This window comes from Vigna radiata, unplaced genomic scaffold (genome assembly GCF_000741045.1).
Source record: "Vigna radiata var. radiata cultivar VC1973A unplaced genomic scaffold, Vradiata_ver6 scaffold_353, whole genome shotgun sequence".
Classification (NCBI taxonomy): Eukaryota; Viridiplantae; Streptophyta; class Magnoliopsida; order Fabales; family Fabaceae; genus Vigna; species Vigna radiata.
This window is the reverse complement of record NW_014542184.1, coordinates 151,369-159,341: the sequence shown is the minus strand read 5'-3', so window position 1 is coordinate 159,341 and position 7,973 is coordinate 151,369. Positions and strand designations below refer to the sequence as shown.

Sequence of the window (7,973 nt, the reverse complement as noted above, 5' to 3'; positions counted from 1 at the left end):
TTCACCTTAACTGAACTCTCTAATGCTTTGGACGACTTGTTCTTCAATTTACCCATCTTCTTAGTAACCTCGACCAACTCGTTTCTAACCTTAGATGACTTCTTAGCAATCTTGGCCGACCTCTTAGCAACATTAGCCGACTTCTTCCTCTTGTCCAAAATTTTACTCATTAGAATTTTTGCTATCTCAGTATCTGAGCTTCTCATAGTCTTGTTCTTCTCAACATCTTCATCTCCCTCTTTCCCATTTTCATATGGTTCAAGAATACTATATGCTTCTTCCTCTTTGTCAAGAACTGCCTTCTTCAGCTCCTTAAGCTCACTCCTTTGTTTATTCATAATCTCATTAACTTCATCCAAAAGTCTCCTTATCCCCTGAATCTCTTCATCTTTTTATTAAGTTGGTTTTCCTTCTCCACATTTGTTGCACCATTTACTATGATCACTTCATCCATTGTTAGGACCAAGCTCTTTTTGTCCACACTCTCTACATTCGAGCTCTTTGCCATCAATTAGATTCCACACTCTTCCTATGCATCTTTAGTTAGGAGATTTGTCTCCCCATTTTGTCTTAGCCTAACAATACTTTGCAATGCGGTTAGCCTTACCACATTCGTAGTAGCACTTTCTCGATTTGCACTCTTTTGCATCCTGGTCGTGCTTGCCACATTTAAAACCCTCCATTCTTGACTGATCTCCTTAGTCTTTTCCTTGTTCTCGACCACGTCAATTCTACTGATCAGGTTTCTCTTCATTATCATCCTCAAAATTATCTCAACCACGTCCACCTCATCCTCGACCTCCTCGTCCTTTGCCTTTAGAACCTCGACTCTGAGTATTTCGAGTTCCATTAGAGTCAAACTATGCTTGCAGTGTTTGATCGTCGAGTTTCTTCTTTTTCTTCCTTAATTCGTGGATCTTAATGATCCAGCTTCTCCATAGTGAGAATTGACAGATCCTTTGCCTCTTCAATAGTGACCACTATACTTTCAAAATCACCTGTCAGATTTCTCAAGATTTTTTCTGCAACCCGATTATGAGGCATCTCTTTTCCATTCATTCTGAGTTGGTTGGCCATGTTCTACTTTGGAGCTATAAACCAGAAAACTCCCTCATTTTCATCCATCTCCATTGTTCAAACTTTCTTCTAAGAGCTTGTACTCGGACCTACCTCATGCAAATATCTCCTTTTTATGCCACCTCTAAAATTTCTCAAGCTTGTTTTGCTGACTTCGCATTAGCTATTTTCTCGAACCCTGATTCATCCACTACATTCTACATAAAGTACAAAGTCGATCTGCCTTTCAGCGGTATCTTTTTCAATGCAGCAATTTGGGTCACTATCTGATATTCATCCTCCGCGGATTCATTGTACCTGTCCTCCACTATGTCCCATACATCTTGGGATCCAAGAAGAACCTTCATCTGCAGACACCAATTGTCATAATTGATCTTTTCTGACAACTGTGAAACACTCATTCCGTTAACTACCTTTGTCATCTTTCTCACAAAACACTCAAGTACTCATTGTTTCTCTCACAGTGATTGTTTGACTCTCCTGTCTCTGTTGTTTTCTTCTCTCGGTACTCAGAGCATAATGCTCCATTACCATTTTGTAGAAAACAGACGTGACACACACTATGATAGGACTCTTCAAACTATGGTGTTTTTCTTTTAACCTTGGCAACTTTTAAATAGGTACAAATAGGAGTTTGGACCAAGTACAAATAATAAAAAATAAAAAGAAAATATCAAGTTACTACTCAAAATAAATACAACTACTTACTCTATCTTTATCTTATATCAACAAAATAAAATAATACTACACCTTGGAAAATCAAAGCTACTCATCTCTATTTTTTTTTCTATCAAAATTAAACAAAATATTGCTAGACTCAAACTAAAAATAAAACTCAAACAAAATTACTAATAAACTTCTAAAATTTATGTTTATCCTAACATGTTCCTCATTGTTAGAAGAATAAAACAGTCCTACCATGAATATATCGTATAGTACTCATATATGTGTATAATAAGAGATGCTGAATGATTATAGAATATTCTTATTTATAGAAGTGTTATATTTCTTAATAAATAACTACATGAGTAAATCTCAATCATTGATAACAATGATCCGTGTGATACTTATCATTACAACTTTAGTATGTAACTTTTGAGGAGAGGCAAAAATCCATTTTGTAATTACACATTACCTAGGTAAAGTAATAGAGATTGTTACATCAGTATTAAGAAGATTATTGGCTCTTTTTGATTTTGGTACTTCCTGTGAGAACTTTCTTCCAACAGAAAATGCTGGGTTCTTGGGTTTTGGAAGGGCCAATCTGTCACTCCCTAGCATTACAACAACATCTGACATGGTTGGTCTGTACGTTGCATTTTCTTGAACACACAACAATGCAATGTGTATGCACTTCTCAACTTCACTGGCTTTGAAGGAATTTTCCAGCATTGGGTCCATCAATTCAAAAGATTTTCCTTCACACCATATTCTCCAAGCCTGCAATTATTTGTAGTTAACTTGTGAATGATAGTGCTATACTTCTGTTAGCAAGTATTGATGATAATTTAACCAGAGGGATGACTCACGTATAAAAGAAGAGTTTCATCATGTTCTGACAGATAGAATCCATTGTTTTTTCTTCCACTAATGGTTTCTAGAACTAGAACTCCAAAGCTGAAAACATCAGATTTCACTGAAAAAATCCTTGCATAGCGTACTCAGGAGCCATGTATCCACTAATTCAAGTCAACAGAGCTTTGTTAATTTCACTTGTTTCAAGTTTATAACAAGGAATTTAATCCTTTTTTCAATAATTAAACACTGAAATAAGCATTCACAAGTCCTACGGTTAGGTTATGTTTGGTATAAGTAAAACTCACTAAGTGCCCATTACTCGCTTTGTATTTGCTTGGTTGTGTCCAATTTAAAATGCCTTTGCCAATCCAAAGTCTGATATTTTGGGATTCATGTCATGGTCTAATAGAACATTGCTAGCTTTGAGATCTCTATGAATTACTCTAAGTCGAGAGTCCTCATGAAGGTATAGAAGACCTCTTGCTATTCCATTGATAATGCTTAATCTTAGTTTCCAATCAAGTTGTTTTCTTTTCTCATCATCTGTCAACTCAAGAAGACAGAAGGTATTTAAACAAGACTAGCCATTTAGCAAAACAGCAAATGCTAAGTATTTGCCTTAGCACGGAAAAAAAAATACCAAAGGATATTATAGCATTTCCCGCTGTTCCCTTTGAAAGAACCCAACAATTTAAAACCCTTAGTTGACTTATTAACTGATACAAATTTCGAACTCAAACTATTTTTAAGAGCAAAGTGCTGCCAAAACTATACAAGCTACCTTTTGCACTTTTACTAATGAAGCACTGAAGCAATCTGAAAACATACCAAACAGGTGAAAGTACAGACTTGAGTTGGGCATATAGTCGTATACAAGTATCTTTTCGTTTTCCTCCAAGCAACATGCATAGAGTCTTACAAGGTTGCGATGTTGCAACTTAGCTATAAACATTACTTCATTAATGAACTCCTCTGAACCTTGACCAGAAAATTCTGACAGCCTTTAACTACTATTTGTCTTCCATCTGGTAGAATCCCCTGATAAAAGTTTGGGATAAAAGAATCTTAGAAATAGATGGAAGCAATAAAGAATATATTTCATAAATTCAAATGATGAAAACCTTGTAAACGGAGCCAAATCCACCTTCCCCCAATTTAGATGCTTCTGAAAAGTTATCAGTACTCTGCAGAATTGTGACTATTGGGGTTATAGGCAGGTCATTGTTCAACATTTCCTCAGTTATAATTTTATGAAATGATGACAGCCGAATCCCATCTACAAAGACAAGTTTGTGAGTTTTATTTGAACAAAATAGCCATATTTGAGTAGGAGAAATAAGCTATAACACAAATTATGGCATCTGCAGGAAATTATCTTTTCTACCTCTTCTTCTGTAACAGAAAAAATATACACCCAAACATAGAAGGGTTGTTGACCCGATCACAGAGAAGCTCATGATTAAGATTTTTGACCTCTTTCTACCTCCATGTTTATCTGCAACAAAAAAAGAAATTAAACCTAAAAATAAAAAATAATCCAAATGTACTATTATTATATTCAGATTCACCTGTTTCCCGACTTGACACGGGAATTGAAGATGATTGGTTATTAAGAAGGTAGAACATTTGGCTATCATACTTTATCATACAAGTTCCAGACCAAATGAACCATCCTAATTTTTGTTCCAGAATTTGGGAACTTCTGCAAACATGGCCTCCAAACACTCTCTGCATCCATCATTTCTGAGATCTTTACTGCATTGCACCATGCCATACCTTGATTGAGTGAAACTCAAATTGAAGGCATCCATGTAGTGCAACATGCTGGTTTCCACAATTGCTTTTCTGATTAAGCTTCTCATAAAATCCTCACCTTTCTTAGTCTCTTCCTTGTTTGAAATATTTTTTGTTCCAACGGCATGCCATGTGGGGTGTGTAAGAATTTTCCCAAAGAACTTCTCATTTGAGTACTTGCGAAAGCAGAAATCATACCACACCATAGCAGACACTCTACTGGGGCAGTGCTGAGGAATTTCAATGGCAGCATTAGAGACACAGATTTGACAAAAGTATCCAACCACGTCACCACAGCAATTGTAGAGGCCATACACAGTGGTATTGTTTCCTATGCTTGTGTAGGTATAACCTTTGCTTGTGGCTGCATCTGAGGACATCCATGAGAGGATTCTCTCAAGATTGTTTTTGTATGAAGTGGTGTGAGAGGTTCTTGGGTTTTGGTTTGGCAGTCACTTACCTGGTAAATGGGTGTTTGTGCCTTTGTAATTAGCGAACTGAAACTCAAAGATAATAAGAAACCAAAGCATATTGATCTCACGCTTAGTTGTGTTCCCATGGTGCATCCATGCATTGACTTTCTTCAGTTATTCTCTCGGAAAGATGAAATATAAACTTGAATTTTGGTATTACATGTTTTATAATCTCACCAAAATGAGATTGTCTGCAGTCAACATATCTTTACAAGTCCGCTCTCGTAATTGTTATTTTAGACAAACTTAGATATTTGAATTTGAATTCATCTCGTTTCAAATTGTTTAATTTTTCAATTTTTTTATTGATAAGATAATTTAAATTTATTAAAATTTTTTAATAAAGCATTTCAATTATCACCATATTAAAAAAAATGTTTAAATATCAAATAATTTTGAAATTTATAAAAATCTTAATATTAATAATATTTTGTACTTATCTTCATTCATGTTTTTTTTCATTAAAATATTTACATTATAATTTACAAAACTTTTTCGCACAAATTTTGTTACACAAAATTATTTTAAAAATTTTAGATCGGCTTGAGTCAAAATTAAACTAGATCAACTTGAATCAAAGTTAAACTAAGTCAATTTGTGTTTAAGTTAAGTTGAGTCAGTTTGACTCAACTTGAGTCAAGCAGGTCCCGATTCAAGTTAAGCTAAGTTGCTTGAGACCCAAGTTTATTTGAGTAAGTTCTTACCTTATTCAAGTTGAGTTAGTCGGGGTTCAGACCCAAGTTAAGCTAAATTGCTCTAGGCCCAAATTTATTCAAGTTGAGTTAGTCAACAAAGTCGAATCAAGTTAGTTCAGATCCAAGTTGAGTCGAGTATATCCGACTCAAAGTTGAGTCGATTTAGAGCAACCCTATATTTAGTCGAGTCGAGGTGGGAGGTTCATGTTCATCCAAAATTGATTCATAATCAATTGTCCCTCCTAGTCTGATGAAGACCAAATTTGACTAAGTCTAATCAAGACCAAATAATGACCAAGTCAAGTCAATTCGGAATGAGTAAGGATACACTGATGTTGGATTGAGTTAGGTCCTAATTCGATCAAGACTAACAAGCAAGATCAAGTTAACTTTAAATTTGCCTTAACTCAAATGGAGTCGAGTCAACACTGACCCAAGTGAACAGAGTCGTCCTAGGTTTAGGTTTTAGTTGAGTAAGTTCAAGCTTGATCATGCCAAGTTGGCCCAGGCCAATTGAGCCCAATTAACTAGAGTCCTAGTATAGCTGATTTGACTTGTGTCCAAGTTAAGTAGTTTAATGGTTGGATCAAATTCAACTGAGTTGGACTAGGTCCATGTTGAGTCAAGTTCAACCAAGTCCAACTTAGGCTAGGTGCATGTCAAGTTAAACCCAAGTGGGACCGAGACAAATCGAACCAAGTTTGACGAAATTGAGTTGGGCCTATTCTGGGTAGATATATCGAGTCGAGATCATGCAAAACTAAGTTGGGTCGATACCATGTTAAGACAAGTTGAGTCTACCAAGACCCAGGTCGAGCTAAACCGACTGATGGGTGTCGCGACCCATACAAATTTAATTGCATATAAGGAATGCAGTATAGCTAGGAAATGACCCCTAGGTCGTCTCCCAAAGACCAATTTTGCGGTTCAAGAATCAAGTTTAACACAAAAAGAGGGGGGGGGGGTTTGAAAGTGTGTTGCAAAAATTAAAGAACTAAATAAAAAGACAGATACAAACAAACTAATTAAAGCTAGCATGGTAATTAAACTAAAACTATTAAAAACCTTAGACAACATTCAAACATCAAATACTCTTGCAAGCAAATTAACAAACACAATTAAAATTAATTAAACTCAACATTAATTCATTAAACTCAACCTATCAACCAAATTAATTAAAAACCAAGGAAACCAACAAGCCTAATTTAATCCTAACAAATCACTTGACACAATGACAATTAACAAATGAATTTAAAAGTCCAATTGGCCAAATAAAAGCACATGGCCGTGAGTGATGTTTCAAAGGTCCAAATTCAAAATTCTATTTTCATTTAACCACCAAATGTGTTGTCTTTTGTCCCATGTGCACCAATTCTCAAAAGAAACTAAAATATACTTAAACATCCAATTGAAAACCATTCCTTAGTCTTTTCCATGCAGCAAAATTCGAAATCCACACTCCAAGACCACAAAATGCCGAACCTCCCAAGTGATTCCTACAAAAGATACTTCAAAAACCCATGTGCAAATGGAAGATACATTGTGTGCTCCAACCAAAGTGCCATGTAGGCAAGACCAAATGAAATTAAGCAACCAAAGACCTCCCATGCAAAGGCAATTCATGGCTGGAATTCAAACAAAGCCAAAGCTCAAAATGGAAATCTTCCTAGAATGAAAATGAGCATCTTTTTTGTTTGACCAAAAGTGGTAAAAAAATTAATGCATCATTCTCTCTCCTTTCTACACACCATTTTCGTTTCCTTCACCAACACACACCTTCATAATCTTTCTTCCTCTCCTCAATATCAAGAATGAGCACCCAAGAGACTCCATTTGAAGTTGCAACTCCATTCAAGACAATAAACTCACACTACTACTACTTCAACTCAACCCAATCTTCCATTTTTTCAAGCTCTTGTGCAAAAAACGAAAATAACATTATACCATTCAACTCAACCACTTTCCAGCCCCAATAACATCATCAAAGTCTGGTTCCAAACTAGTTTCAAACATCAAAACCGAAATATGAAGAAAAAGAGCCAAACCCACAACACCCATACATCAAGTTAAGCTCTATTCAACCCAAAACTCACATAGAATTCCATTTTCATCAACCAACTAAATAAAATGCAAAGAAAAACGTGAGGAACAGCAGCAATGGAAGAGGAAACGAAAATCTAAAGTCACTCAAACCCAACAACCACCATAGAAAAGCAAAGACAAGCTTAAAAACTCAAGCTTCAAACATCAAAAACAAGCAAATGGAAGGAGAAATGAATGAATTTTCACCACCAATGAGTTAAGACAACCAAGAGTAAGTCAAGGGAAGAAGAAAATCTTCATAATATTCATTGAAAATGGTCCAAAACCGTGCACCAAGCAAGCACCCATGAGAGCATGTCCAAAACAAGAGAAA

General features: G+C 35.6%; 1 pseudogene; it reads right to left on the bottom strand.

The window, feature by feature from the left end:
- Positions 1-2,204: 2,204 nt before the first annotated feature.
- LOC106779165 lies at positions 2,205-4,981 on the bottom strand (annotated as a pseudogene).
- Between the last annotated feature and the right edge of the window lie 2,992 nt (positions 4,982-7,973).